Source organism: Bos grunniens, chromosome 3 (assembly GCF_055505025.1).
Source record: "Bos grunniens cultivar Pamir isolate PY7600 chromosome 3, Bosgru_T2T1.0, whole genome shotgun sequence".
Taxonomy (NCBI): Eukaryota; Metazoa; Chordata; class Mammalia; order Artiodactyla; family Bovidae; genus Bos; species Bos grunniens.
In genome coordinates, this window is record NC_141167.1 from 108,642,314 (window position 1) to 108,658,088 (window position 15,775).

At 43.8% G+C, this 15,775-nt stretch overlaps 1 pseudogene across 1 annotated transcript in view; it reads right to left on the reverse strand.

Moving 5' to 3' along the window:
- The window catches only part of LOC147376730 (SLAM family member 8-like), a 34,124-nt pseudogene extending 22,694 nt beyond the window's left edge, over positions 1–11,430 (reverse strand). Inside the window, exon 1 of the transcript XR_015161416.1 lies at positions 11,376–11,430. The product of XR_015161416.1 is annotated as an SLAM family member 8-like (transcript). The remainder of the gene's footprint in view (positions 1–11,375) is intronic.
- Positions 11,431–15,775: the final 4,345 nt, after the last annotated feature.

Consider the following 15,775-nt stretch of genomic DNA (forward strand, 5'->3'; position numbering starts at 1 on the left):
TAAGTAAAAACTTTCCATTTTCACAATGAAGTATGATTTTAAATTATATTTAAAAATATATATGGAAACCGCTGATAGCTCAGCAATAAAGAATCCGCTTGTAATGTAGGAGATGTGGGTTCAATCCCTGGGTTGGGAAGATTCCCCAGAGAAGGAAACGGCAACCCACTCCAGTATTCTTGCTTGAGAAATCTCATGGACAGGGAAACCTGATGTGCTACAGTCCATGGGGTTGCAGCAGTCAGACATGACTTACCAACTAAATCAACACCACCACAAAACTGCACATACCTGTTTTTAGATTTATTAGTTTTATTGTTTTCTGATCTTGTATTTATTCTTTTCATTTTTCTGCTTGCTCTGTGTTTTTTTCTTTTGTTTTTATTTTTTGATGGTTTCTAAAGTTTAAAGTATTAATCATATGTATTTTTCTTTCCTAATATAAACCTTCAATTCTATAAATATCTAAGTACTGCTTTAAATTAAGCCCATGATTTTGGGCTGAATTTATATTTCAATTATACATTACCTAATGTATATACAGAATATACATTATATTTCCATTTTCACTAAATGCAAATATTTTCTAATTTCATTTGAGACTTTCTCTTTGGTCCACTGATTATTTATAAGAGTCTTCTTTAACTTTCCTGATAGCTCAGTTAGTAAAGAATCCACCTGCAATGCAGGAGACAACTCCTGCCTGCATCGGGATTTGATGGAGACGGGATAGGCTACCCACTCCAGTACTCTTGGGCTTCCCTTGTGGCTCAGCTGGTAAAGAATCCGCCTGCAATGTGGGAGACCTGAGATCTCCCCAGGGTTGGGAAGATCCCCTGAAAAAGGGAAAGGCTCCCCAATCCAGTATTCTGGCCTAGAGAATTCCATAGACTGTATAGTCCATGACATCGCAAAGAGTCTCTCGCAAAAGTTGGACATGACTGAGAGACTTTCACTTTCTTTAATTTCTAAGATTTTGGCTATTTTGTTTTGTTTTCATTATTGTTTACAGTCAAATTCCTTTATGACAAGAGAATAAGCTTTATCATTTCAGTTGTTTTCCTTTGTCAAGGTTTGCTTATGATTCAATACATATCTTAGTGAACTCTCCACAGGCACTTAAGAAGTGTAGTCTGTTGTTGGGTGGGGTGTTCTATTAGTGCCAGTTAGATCAGAGTCATTGATGGTGGTGTTTACATCTTTTCCAGTTTTGCTTGTTTCCCATCTCCTAGTTCCATTACTGAGATAGGAGTGTTAAAGCGCCTGACTGTAACTGTGGATTGGTCTGTGTTCTATTCCATTTCTGTGAGCTTTCCCTTTCTGTACTGTGAAGCTCTTCTGTTAGATGTACATACATTTAGGATTGTTATTACTTGTTGGTGAACTTACCACTTCATCATGTGACATGCATCACTAATGTTGATAACTTCCCTGTTCTGAAGTCTACATTCCCTGATTTTTAACCATTCTAGATTTCTTTGAATTAGTGTTTGCATAGTGTATCTGTTTCTCTTCTCTTATTTTAGCCTCAGTTCAGTTCTGTTGCTCAGTCGTGTCCAACTCTTTGCGACCTCATGAATCGCAGCATGCCAGGCCTCCCTCTCTATCACCAACTCCCAGAGTTCACCCAGACTCATGTCCATCAAGTCAGTGATGCCATCCAGCCATCTCATTCTCTGTCGTCCTCTTCTCCTCCTGCCCCCAATCCCTCCCAGCATCAGAGTCTTTTCCAATGAGTCAACACTTTGCATGAGGTGGCCAAAGTACTGGAGTTTCAGCTTTAGCATCATTCCTTCCAAAGAAATGCCAGGGTTGATCTCCTTCAGAATGGACTGGTTGGATCTCCTTGCAGTCCAAGGGACTCTTAAGAGTCTTCTCCAACACCACAGTTCAAAAGCATCAATTCTTCGGCGCTCAGCCTTCTTCACAGTCCAACTCTCACATCCATACATGACCACAGGAAAAACCATAGCCTTGACTAGACAGACCTTTGTTGGCAAAGTAATGTCTCTGCTTTTGAATATGCTATCTCGGTTGGTCATAACTTTCCTTCCAAGGAGTAAGCGTCTTTTAATTTCATGGCTGCAATCACCATCCGCAGTGATTTTGGAGCTCAAAAAAATAAAGTCTGACACTGTTTCCACTGTTTCCCCATCTATTTCCCATGAAGTGACGGGACCGGATGCCATGATCTTCATTTTCTGAATGTTGAGCTTTCAGCCAACTTTTTCACTCTCCACTTTGACTTTCATCAAGAGGCTTTTTAGTTCCTCTTCACTTTCTGCCATAAGGGTGGTGTCATCTGCATATCTAAGGTTATTGATATTTCTCCTGGCAATCTTGATTCCAGCTTGTGCTTCTTCCAGTCCAGCATTTCTCATGATGTACTCTGCAGAGAAGTTAAATAAACAGGGTGACAATATACGGCCTTGAAGTACTCCTTTTCCTATTTGGAACCAGTCTGTTGTTCCATGTCCAGTTCTAACTGTTGCTTCCTGACCTGCATACAAATTTCTCAAGAGGCAGGTCAGGTGGTCTGATATTCCCATCTCTTTCAGAGTTTTCCACAGTTTATTGTGACCCACACAGTCAAAGGCTTTGGCATAGTCAATAAAGCAAAAATAGATGCTTTTCTGGAACTCTCTTGCTTTTTCCATGATCCAGCAGGTGTTGCCAATTTGATCTCTGGTTCCTCTGCCTTTTCTCAAACCAGCTTTAACATCAGGAAGTTCACAGTTCACATATTGCTGAAGCCTGGCTTGAACAATTTTGAGCATTACTTTATGAGCGTGTGAGATGAGTGCAATTGTGTGGTAGTTTGAGCATTCTTTGGCATGGCCTTTCTTTGGGATTGGAATGAAAACTGACCTTTTCCAGTCCTGTGGCCACTGCTGAGTTTTCCAAATTTGCTGGCATATTGAGTGCAGCACTTTCACAGCATCATCTTTCAGGATTTGAAAGAGCTCAACTGGAATTCCATCACCTCCACTAGCTTTGTTCATAGTGATGCTTTCTAAGGCCCACTTGACTTCACATTCCAGGATGTCTGGCTCTAGGTCAGTGACCACACCATTGTGATTATGTGCATCGTGAAGATCTTTTTTGTACAGTTCTTTTGTGTATTCTTGACATCTCTTCTTAATATCTTCTGCTTCTGTTAGGTCCATACCATTTCTGTCCTTTATCGAGCCCATCTTTGCATGAAATATTCCCTTGGTATCTCTAATTTTCTTGAAGAGATCTCTAGTCTTTCCCATTCTGTTGTTTTTCTCTATTTCTTTGCATTGATTGCTGAAGAAGGCTTTCTTATCTCTGCTATTCTTTGAAACTCTGCCTTCAGATGCTTATATTTTAGCCTACCTATATAATTAATACTGAAACCATGCGGATGAAAAAATGTGGATGCTGGGTTAAAAGGGTCTTTTATCCCTGTATCTGGTTGCCTATCTGCTCCCCCAGCTGAGGTGCTCCCTCAGACAGCTGTTGTCTTCTTGCTTTTATCCCCATCCCAGGATGTATGTTGAAAAGTCCTATACAAATTTCACCACTATGTTATACATAAAAAGGCCTTTGGTTTTCCTGACTGCTAATTTTTCTGAGATCCTCTCTCTCAAACCTCATTTTTAGTTTTTCTTTTTCTCCTATACTATCTCTTCCCTGATAGTTCAGTTGGTAAAGAATCTGCCTTCAATGCAGGAGACCTTGGTTCAATTCCTGGGTGGGGAAGACCCCCTGGATAACAGATAGGCTACCCAGTTCAGTATTCTGGCCTGGAGAATTCCATGGACTGTATAGTCCATGGGGTCACAAAGAGTTGGACAGGGCTGTAGAGGCAAAGAGGAGGTGATGCAGGCCTCAGGACACCAGAAGAAAATCTCTTGTCATTTTAAAGACTCTTGTCATTTTAAGTATTCATTTTTGTATTTAGCTTTATGCTTCTAGACATGAAATATTTAATATGTTTATGCCCCACAGGCCTCTCTATATTCTTGCTTCTTACTCCCTCAGACACATTGTTTTATCAATTATTCCCATTAGTATCATGTTTTGAACTTCTCCCTCTCACCTGTCTTTTCTTTTGAAAACACGACTGAACCTCTTCCATGAAAAAGAGCAAAAACTTACTAATTTATGACTTTCCCCTAATACATCTCTTTCTTCCTCATCACAGGCAGACTTCTTGGAAGAAATACCTACACTCTTTTTGTTTCTACTTATTCAGTTCTCACTCACATTTACCCTTGGATCTCACTGTGCTCATGATCACTATAAGTTAGGACAGTTTCACCCAGAAAGGGTGTTGATGAGGGCTAAATATCTGTTGGGGTGGTTCTTTCACAGAACTAATTAAAATAAGGGATAAGCGAAACTTACAGTAATGTCAGCAAACAAGCCCATTCTTGACTCAACTCAATTTTTTTCATGGAAACCAGGAAAGAACTGAACCAACAGCACAGGTGTGTTTCACAGAACTAATTAAAATAAGGGATAAGCGAAACTTACAGTAATGTCAGCAAACAAGCCCATTCTTGACTCAACTCATTTTTTTTCATGGAAACCAGGAAAGAACTGAACCAACAGCACAGGTGTGAACGCAAGTGTGGAGGATTAATGAAGGATGGAGAAGAAGTAGGGGGAGTATGAGACAGTAAAGCGGGATAATTACAGAAGGTTTGGGGTAACTTGCATTCTGAAAAAAACAAGAGAGAGCTAAAAAAGTATAAAATAGATCTCTGAGGACAAAATTTGTGGTTGGAACTGGTTAATCCAAAACCCAAGGCATTCCTGAGCTTGTACACCTTTTTACACTGCAGTGATGAAAAGTTCAAATCACATTTTCCAAATATTATGGATACGGTTCCACCACTGTTTCTATGCTCACAGACTTTTATTTGAGACAGAGCTATATTTGGGTCTAGGCTGGATGCAGGGCATCTATTTTGATGGCACAGAATGCTGAGAGAGAGCATGATTACAGCAGGCATCTTGTGGGTTTCTGTTCACAGCAAAGGCAGCAGCTCTTTCAGCAACCCTATTCTGCGGTGTGACTCCAGATGTCATTTCTGGAATCTCGGGCTTGAATTTGTTTCCTCAGTTCAATTTGGTCACTCAGTCATGTCTGACTCTTTGTGGACTGCAGCATGCCAGGCTTCCCTGTCCATCACCAACTCCCAGAGTTTGCTCAAACTCATGTCCATAGAGTCGATAATGAAATCCAATCATCTCATCCTTTGTCGTCCCCTTCTGCCTTCAATCTTTCCCAGCAGCAGGGTCTTTTCAAATGAGTCAGTTCTTCGCATCAGGTGGCCAAAGTATTGGAGTTTCAGCTTCAGCATCAGTCCTTCCAATGAATATTCAGGACTAATTTCCTTTAGGATTGACTGGTTTAATCTTGTAGTCCAAGAGAAGGTCCAAGGAAAGTCCAAACTGTTTCTTCAGCTCTACCCAAAAAATCCTTGACCTAAAATACACCGTTTAGTGTATCTTTTTCCCCTACATTCTGCTAAAGAGTATGAGTAGTCTGCAGCTAAAGAATTTAAGATAAAATAAATCACATCAAAGACAGTTGAAGGCAAGAGAATCTAAAGAAAGAATATGAAATCTCTGATTCAAGTAGATTTTAAAGCCATTAGGATCTGAACAGGCTGTTAGCTTATTTCCCATAGTAGGAAAAGACACATAAAACAGCTACATTGTTCTCTATGACAACTGGAAATATCTCCACTTTGTGAGGCTGAGTCTCAGAGAGACCATGAGTGATGACAGGTCCTGTGCTCAGGTTAAGGAAATGCTCTTCTGTGTCTATGATAATCGGAGAAGGCAATGGTACCCCACTCCAGTACTCTTGCCTGGAAAATCCCATGGATGGAGGAGCCTGGTGGGCTGTGGTCCATGGGGTCGCTAAGAGTCGGACACGACTGAGCGACTTCACTTTCACTTTTCACTTTCATGCATTGGAGAAGGAAATGGCAACCCATTCCAGTGTTCTTGCCTGGAGAGTCCCAGGGACAGTGGAGCCAGGTGGGCTGCCATCTATGGGGTCGCACAGAGTCGGACACGACTGAAGTGACTTAGCAGTAGCAGTCCATGACAATGAAATAGGAGCTCTGCTAGGGTTTAGTTCTAAAGGGTTAAGGAGGGGAGAAGTTTGATATGGATAAATGAGGACATTGCTTAATCTATTCCTGCTAAATCAACATAACAAGTGTTTCCTATGATCTATAGTCAGTCAGTGAAATCACCATCAATGCCTCCTACATATCTAAAGTATGAAATCCTTTCACCTGTGAGATACAGATGGGTAAAAATATGATTACCTTCCATTTTACAGATGGGGAAACTGAGGCTCCAAAGATATTAATGGATAAGCCCAGGGTCTGGAAAGTCAGTACCTGACAAAATCAGGAATAGGACCAGGCCTCCAATGCCCTCCCCACCCCCGACCTGCTGCCAGTTTTCTTTTTGGATCCAAGTTCCTCTCAGTGCAGTGACTCTCCCACACTAAGATGGTTTCAGACCCTGAGAAGCCACAAGAAGGGAGGACCAGGCCTTTCCCAGGGCTGCCCCTCACCTCTCTCACATCAGCCCAGGCAAAGGAGCACAGGTCTTGTAGCTGTATCTCTGCAGCATCTGAGTAGCCCTTGGTAAACCACAGTCACCTCCCTTGCTCTCAGTGAGTCATGAACAGGCCTGAATCTCCAGCTACAACCCAGACCTGCAAAGGCTGTTGGCCTGAGAAGCCTCAACTGGTCTCCGAGCAGGGCCCTGGGACTCTCACTGTCTGTGAGCTGGAGGATGTTGGACCTTGCCCTCATCCTTGGATCAGTGAACTGTCCTCCTAGGGAATCTTCTAGTTTTCACAGGGTCTTTTAATCTTAGTCCTAACATCCATCCCATCAGTCATGCCAACTACATCGCCTCTTAAACCTGAGACGCTCCCCTGGTGGAGTGACTGCTCTCAGCCCTTGCTTGTGCCCACCTACTGTGAGAGCTCCTGCCCCACCTCAGTTTATGGGTGAGCCTCTTGCACTGCAAGGAGATCCAACCAGTCCATCCTAAAGGAGATCAGTCCTGGGTGTTCATTGGAAGGACTGATGTTGAAGCTGAAACTCCAATACTTTGGCCACCTGATGAGAAGAGCTAACTCATTTGAACAGACCCTGATGATGGGAAAGATTGAGGGCAGGAGGAGAAGGGGACAGCAGAGGATGAGATGGTTGGATGGCATCACTGACTCGATGAACATGAGTTTGGGTAAACTCCGGGAGTTGGTGATGGACAGGGAGGCCTGGCATGCTGCGGTTCATGGCGTCACAAAGAGTTGGACATGACTGAGTGACTGAGCTGAACTGAACCCTGACTTCAACAGGGTTCCCAGGTGGCTCGGTTGTAAAGAATCTGTCTGCCAATGCAGGAGATGCAAGAGATGTGAGTTCATTCCCTAGTTTGGGGAATTCCCCTGGAGGAAGGCATAGCAACTGACTCCAGTTTTCTTGCCTGGAAAACTCCATGGTCAGAGAAGACTGGCAGGTAACAGTTCATGGGGTTGCAACAAGCTGGACATGACTGAGCAACTAAGCACAGCACCTTCAGTGATTCAAGTCTGAAAACTCTCTTCTTACAATATTCAAAACTTTTAGACTCTTGATGCACATTGATGTTGAAAAAATTATGTCAACAATGATATACAATGTAGAGATATACAATGATATACAATGCAAGCTTTCATTAATAATAAAAGACTCCCTGTCTGGGGACAGGTGGCTAATCATGGACCTGAGCATCACCTTCTCATGAACAAAGTCCTTCCCTAAAAGCAAGGGTGCTCACTCAGCATAAACTGTGCGATGGTCAGGAAGCAGCTATTTTCCCTGTATCTGGAAACTTCGTACCAGATTAGACACACTTCCCTGGAGGTCAGATTGCTGATGACCCTTATCCTGAGGACACATACTAACCTGCTTCTGTGCTGACCAATGCCTTTCATGTTATCAATATAAACCTTATCTAGATGTGCTGGTACCATAGTTCCCTGTCCTGGAAGAGCCAAGTATTTAAAATTTGAGAGTTATGTCTGAGTTTCATCTTCTTTACTTATTATCTAAATAACACCAGAAATAGCTGCACTTATATATACCTGCAAGCTTTTTACAATGGGGGATATTTATCTATTTTAGGAGTCTCTAGATTTAAAAAGACTTGTTCATGCCACTAGTGAAATCCCCAATAGATATTTGACAAAAATACCTATTTTAATTTGAACCCCTTAAATATGAACTATTTCTTTCATTATGAATATGTTGGTTTTTCTAGCAGACCAGAATTCCAGGGACACTCCTGCATGACATTATATTTTCAATAAAAAATAAAATGGTCCTGGGGATGGTAAATACTGAAGATAAGCACCTACTAAGTCCTCCACCCATCTCACTTTTATATTTTAAAATGTGAGCCACTGTTTCAGTGTTTACGATTAATGAAAAATGTGAATGTGTTTCCATAACATATTTGCCCACAAAAAGTAGTTGTTTCACCCACAAGAAAGAAATGTTGTAAATTTAAGAATATGGATAAACAGAGTAGATTATATAATTGAGACCAAAGGACAAGAAGGATTAGGTCACAAAATAAGAAATGCAATTACTTCAGATTTGCAGAGGAAAACATGGGGAACTGAATGAATGTTTTCCCAGGTTTACAGCCTCTGGGTGAAGTTTTGAGTGCATGGCATGCTCCTATGTGGCCTCTCTAACCAAAATAGGAATAAAATACAAGAAGAGATGGGGCTTCCCCAGTGGCTAAGCTGTAAAGAATTTGCCTGCAATGCAAGAGACTAAGGAGACACAGGTTCAATCCCTGGGTTGAGAAGATCCCCTGGAGGAGGAAATGGTAGCCCACTCCAGTGTTCTTGCCTGGAGAATCCCATGGACAGAGGAGTCTGGCCGGCTACAGTCCATGGGGTTGCAAGGATGATGTCTGACTTACCAACTAAACCACAACCGCTCAATATAAACAACATGGGTCATGAGATGGAACACCCCTGCATCCCAGGAGTCTCCAAGCATCCCTTACAAATCACAAGTCCCCCTTCCCCAGAGAAGAGTACTTCCTTGTTTTTCTCCATTATTTGACCACCTCTGTAGACATCTACAAGTATGGTTATTTACTTTGCCATTTGAAGGGATTCACACAAGAGAAGCCACATAGTTTCTGTTCTTACCTCTCTGGCTTCTTTCACTCAACATTACAGTAGCCTTTCTCTTGTATGCCCTGGAGACAGGTGCATGCATTTCTGTAGACCAGGTAGTAAGGAGTAGAACTGCTGAGTTGCAGGGATTGTTTGGGAAAACATAAATAAGCTCCTAGCATAGTGCTCTGCACACGGTGGGCACTTAATACAGTGTCATTCTCTACTGCACTGTATGACATGAGCCCTGCTCCATTTCTGAAACAGGATTCTCCCAACTCCCATCTCTAGTACTGATCTGCTTCCCTTTCTGCTACCACCACCTCTTACCAGCATCCTGAATCCAGATTCTCTCCCACTGGCCACCAAGGACAGAGCAGTCTCAGCGCCAGTGTTTTATTCTCTCTGTCTCACACAGAGAGAATGAGGGTTCCTTAGGATTTTCCTCCAGGAACAAGATGAAGTCAATCCAGGAGGAGCCCACCCCTCTATCTGCCATCCCTCCTTCTTCAAAAAGACCCTTCTTTGACAAGATGGTGCTGCTTCACATTTCAGAAGGTGGATCTTTAAATAACAAATGGGGATGGTTCAATCTGTATTCCAGAGGAAGTGATTATTCAGGCTTTGGGGACATTTTTTCAAAGAAGTTGAGGCAAGAGAAAAAAATCTGAAAAGTGGAACCAGATGAATATGTCAGGGTGGGAAGCAGGGGTGGTAGGGAAGCAGAGAAGCTGCCTGGCTGAGGAGGGGCGGTGGTGGGTGGGGTAGGGTCTGAAGAAATAGCCCTGGTGCCTTTGATTTTCTGGCTTTAAGAAAATCACTGTTGTGTCTCCACTACTCAGTTCTGTAATCTTATGCCATTTTTCAAAGAGGGTTTTTTTTTTTTTTTTGTCATTGCCACTACTGTAAGTCAGGTCTCAGAGTTCCTGAAAATTCATATGATTATGGAATAGAGTTTATCAAAAAAACTTACCTAGAGAAGTTGCCAAAGGGAGGATACGAAGTGAACCCAGCTCTCTCATCATCCCATGAAAAGGAGTGGCTGGGCCTCAGTGACTTGCTGGATGCAAAGATTGGAGCCATGCTCCAGAGCAAAGACCTTGCTTCCAGGTCATTCTCCCTTTTTACAGAGCAATGGGTGAGGGCAGCCTTGATGGCGAGGGGACAGGCATATCAGTGACCTCAAGAGTCCGAGTTAGGTACAAGCAAATTATAATAGTCTTCTGGGAGTGCAGGCAGCCCAGCGCCAGGAAGTTGAGACGTGGGACATTTGTAAGCCTCTGCCCTGGGATAGATGGAACTCATGAGGGTGGGTGCAGACTCTCCCAAGAGGAGAAGAAACCCACAATACCAGTTCGGATAATGTCCCAGAAAGCCAGAATGAGCTCCAGAGGGTTCAGTTCTGCTCCTGGCTTTCTAGGAGACCTGGGCAATGCTCAGCTGATGCTCAGTGAATCTGTGGATGAAGTCCTGTGTGCAGGCGTGAGAGGCACACCTGGCACTTCGCCAGCAGTTGCTGTCTCCTGTCCTGAGCCTGCACAGGTCCTTGATCTTGGCCTTGCTGGCACAGGCATGAAGTAGGTTTCATGGGGTTAGGTCAGGGGTGGTGGGAGGAGGCAGCCTTGGCAGTAAGAACCTCTGGGAACTGGGTGGCTGTCAGACTGAGAAGTAGAGTTCAAAGCAGGCAGGCTCCTTTGAGCACTGACTGGAGTCTGGAATTCCTTTGGGGGAAAAGTTAGCTCGAAGGCCAGAGTCCTTTATTTCCAGTGACACCTGTTTCAGGAATTCTCTGGTTGTTTCAGGTGGAAGTTGAGTCATCCTCACATCCAGCAAATGTATATTCAGCACCCACTCCCAGAAGGGACTGAGGGGAGCCTGAGGACAGAAGTGGAAAAGACGGTCCTGGTTTCAGGGCTCCATTTCCTATGGAGGCTGCAGACCCACACCCATAAGAACCAAAGTTTTCATAGGAGGATATTAGTCTCACTGCTCTACTGTATTTTCATCATGAGGATCTGGGTGTGACACTGGGTTCTGTCCGCATTCCCTGGCTCCCACTGGCCTGCTCTCCCGGCCTCACCCCAGTCTCCTCGATCTGGCTCTGCCTCCCTGCACGTGGGGCTCCTCCACACCCCTCCTCTTGGCTGGCAGAGTCTTGAACTGAGTGGATGGTTTACCAGGAACTCACTGTTGCCAACTTTAGTCATCACTTTTGCCTTCAGGATCCTGTTGTCAAAGTCCATCCTCTTAGGGCCTGTCCCTGTGACCCACCCTCCCTCCCATTCACACCAGCCCTCCACACACTGAGTTGTACAGTTGGAAGGGGCTGTGGAGAGAGTCAGTTCTCCACTCCTCAGTCCTCTTTGATGCTATTCTCTATCCTGAGACCCCCAACCTTACTTGAACACCTGGAGACATGTGAGGAGGGATCTGGAGAACACCTAGGCAGATAATGGGCTCACTTACTCCCCCTTCATCCTTCTCTCTCAGACTCTTGTATTCCTGGTAAATTTTGATGTCTAAGAAGCTGACTTTTTTTCTTCTTAAATTAACTCCAAGTTCATTGCTTTGGCCATTTCTCACATCCCTAGAGTACTCACATGCAGACTCAGAAAACTGAAGCTCACAGCATGTTGGACCAATTGCCTCCAGTTTACACCTGTCTTGGCCTCTGTCAGGAAGGGAGACACAGCCACGGACTTTGGAGCTATATCTCTTCTCATTCCTGCAGCCCCTTCTCCTCCTGGTGGCCAGGTCCACCTGATCTTTGCAGGTCCTCCTGCACTCCTCCTCTGAAAGGCTTTTCTGTATTCTTTCAGTCCTCAAATACTTTATTTTGTTCTTCTTGTTGAAAGAAAATGCTTAAGAGCCTCTACTATAGCACATACAATCGGCACTAAATTGGTTTGTGCTTCCAGCTCACCCACTAGACTTTGGACTCCTCTAGTACATTGACTTTGCCACCTGTCTTTGCATCCCAGTGGTGCTTCACACATCTGACACTCATTACATGTTTGTGGGCTACCTGATGTTGGAAGATATCCTTTCAGGAACTATCTAGGACAGTTTGATCATCTTCCACCAGGTGGCACTGACACCCAGGTGCTGCAGGTGGGCAGGGAGGCAGATGCTTTGGAGGTTTAGGTGCTGCTTGCAGGTCACGCCAATGGGCCATGGAGATTTTGCTTTGTTTCTTCCAGATTGTCTTGGTCTTCTCAGAGTTTTATTACAAAGTACCATAGATTATATGACTTAAACAATACAAATTCGATTCCTTATAATTCTAGAGCCTGTGAAGTTCAAGATCATGGTGCTGCTTGATGTCCTTGCTGGCAAAGGACTTCTTCCTGCCTTGCTGTCTCCTTAAGGACAGGTCTGATATCTCTCTCTCTCCTTATAAGGACACTAACTCCATCCTGGGAGTTCTACCCTCATGACCTCATTTTAAAGTAACTGCCTTTCCAAGACCCACTTCCTAGCACATTCCAACTGGGGTTAGGATTTCCACATATGAATTTTGGGGGGACACAATATTCATCCTTCATGGGAACCTCAGGGTGATATAGTAGTGATTAGAACTATGGAGAGGGGCACACTGATTTGTGGAGCATCAATTCAAATGTAAAAATGTGGCTGAGGATTCAGCAATTAGGGGTCAGGTCCCTGGATAATATGAGCCCAGGTGAGAAGTCATAGTGAGATACCTACATAGGAGGGTTGATATTTATGATTATGGTGGTGAGAATTACTTGGAGTGGGATTTAGATCCTTGTGAGAGACAGTACAGGCCTGGGGCAGGGGTTCAGTTCAGTTTAGTTCAGTTCAGTGGTTCAATCGTGTCCGACTTTTTGCAACCCCATGGACTGCAGCACGCCAGGCCTCCCTGTCTATCACCAACTCAAACTCATGTCCATTGAGTCGGAGATGCCATCCAACCATCTCATCCTCTGTCATCCCCTTCTCCTGTCCTCAATCTCTCCCAACATCAGGGTTTTTTCCAATGAGTCAGTTCTTTGTATTAGGTGGCCAAAGTATTGGAGTTTCAGCTTCAACTTCAATCCTTCCAATGAATATTCAGGACTGATTTCCTTCAGGATGGACTGGCTGGATCTCCTTGCAGTCCAAGGGACTCTCAATAGTCTTCTCCAACACCACAGTTCAAAAACATCAATCCTTCAATGCTCAGCTTTTAAAAAAATTAATTTATTTTAATTGGAGGCTAATTACTTTATAATATTATAGTGGATTTTGCCATACATTGGCATGAATGAGCCATGGGTGTACATGTGTTCCCCTTTTTAAACCCCCCCTCCCACCTCCCTCCCCATCCCATCCCTCAGAGTCATCCCATTGAACCAGCCCTGAGCACCCTGTCTCATGCATGGAACCTGGACTGGCGATCTATTTCACATATGGTAATATACATGTTTCAATGTTATTCTCTCAAATCATCCCACCCTCACCTTCTCCCACAGAGTCCAAAAGTCTGTTCTTTACATCTGTGTCTCTTGCTGTCTCACATATAGGGTCATCATTACCATCTTTCTAAATTCCACGCTGCTGCTGCTGCTGCTAAGTCGCTTTAGTCATGTCTGACTCTGTGCGACCCCATAGACGGCAGCCCACCCGGCTTCCCCATTCCTGGGATTCTCCAGGCAAGAACACTGGAGTGGGTTGCCATTTCCTTCTCGAAGGCATGAAAGTGAAAAGTGAAAATGAAGTCGCTCAGTCGTGTCCAACTCTTAGCGACCCCATGGACTGCAGCCTACCAGGCTCCCCCATTCATGGGATTGTCCAGGCAAGAGTACTGGAGTGGGTTGCCATTGCTTCCTCTGATAAATTCCATATATGTGTGTTCATATACTGTATTGGTGTTTTTCTTTCTGATTTACTTGACTCTGTATAATAGGCTCCAGTTTCATCCACTTCATTAGAACTGATTCAAATGCATTCTTTTAAATAGCTGGTACTTAGCTTTCTTTATAGTCCAACTCTCACATCCATACATAACTACTGGAAAAACCATAGCCTTGACTAGATGGACCTTTGTTGGCAAAGTAATGTCTCTGCTTTTTAATGCTGTTTAGGTAGATCAGGAGCCTGGTGGGCTGCCGTCTATGGGGTCCCACAGAGTTGGACACGACTGAAGCAACTTAGCAGCAGCAGGTTGGTCATTGGAGAAGGAAATGGCAGCACAGTCCAGTATTCTTGCTTGGAGAATCCCATGGACAGAGGAGCCTGGTAGGCTCCAGTCCACGGGGTCAAAGGAGTCGGATACAACTCATAACTTTTCTTCCAAGAAGTAAGCATCTTTTAATTTCATGGCTGCAATCACCATCTGCAGTGATTTTGGAGCCCCCCAAAATAAAGTCTGTCACTGTTTCCACTGTTACTCCATCTATTTGCAACGAACTGATGGGACCAGATGCCATGATCTTACTTTTGTGAATATTGAGTTTTAAGCCAATATTTTCATTCTCCTGTTTCACTTTCATCAAGAGGCTCTTTAGTTCTTCTTTGCTTTCTGCCATAAGGGTGGTGTCATCTGCATATCTGAGGTTATTAATACTTTTCCTGGCAATCTTGATTCCAGCTTGGGCTTCATCCACCCCAGGGTTCCTCATGATATATTCTGCATGTAAGTTAAATAAGCAGGGTGACAATATACAGCCTTGACGTACTCCTTTCCCTATTTGGAACCACTCTGTTCTTCCATGTCCACTTCTAACTGCTGCTTCCTAACCTGCACACAGATTTCTCAAGAGGCAGGTCAAGTGGTGTGGTATTCCCATCCCTTTCAGAATTTTCCACCGTTTGTTGTGATCCACACAGTCAAAGGCTTTGACGTATTCAATAAAGCAGAAATAGATGTTTTCCTGGAACTCTTTTGCTTTATTCCATGATCCAGCGGGTGTTGGCAATTTGATCTCTGGTTCCTCTGCCTTTTCTAAAACAAGCTTGAACATCTGGAAGTTCGTAGTTCACTTATTGCTGAAGACTGGCTTGGAGAATTTTGAGCATTACTAACTTGAGAGATGAGTGCAGTTGTGCGGTAGTTTGAGCACTCTTTGGCATTGCCTTTCTTTGGGATTGGAATGAAAACTGACCATTTCCAGTGCTGGGACAGGGGTAGTACTAGAGAAATTAAATGGCAGTAGTCTTATACAGGTTTCAGAGACAAGAAAGCAGAACAGGCCTTCTGACTTTGCTTCTGACTTGTCTGGACAGTGCCCTGATTACGTGCCTACTTGCGAGTACAAGCCATGGCACAGTAAATAAGTTCTTGGAATTCTTGGAATTCTTGAGCCTCTGGAGGTGGTTTGGGCAACCATGCCTGGGACTTAACAAAATCCTTTGACTTGAAAGATAAAACAAATAGAATTATAAAAAGATTAACTTGAAACTAGAGCAGGAATTTGTCACAAACCGATGATGCTGTCAGTTTGTGGCCTGGTTTTGTAAGCAGGAACCCTCAGAATGGCAATTTGAATCCTCACTCAGGGAGTGGATGCTCTGCCCAGGACTTTTCCCCAACTGGGACTCCAGGTTGCTGTTACACGGGACTTCCCAGCAATGCTTGAGTCTGGA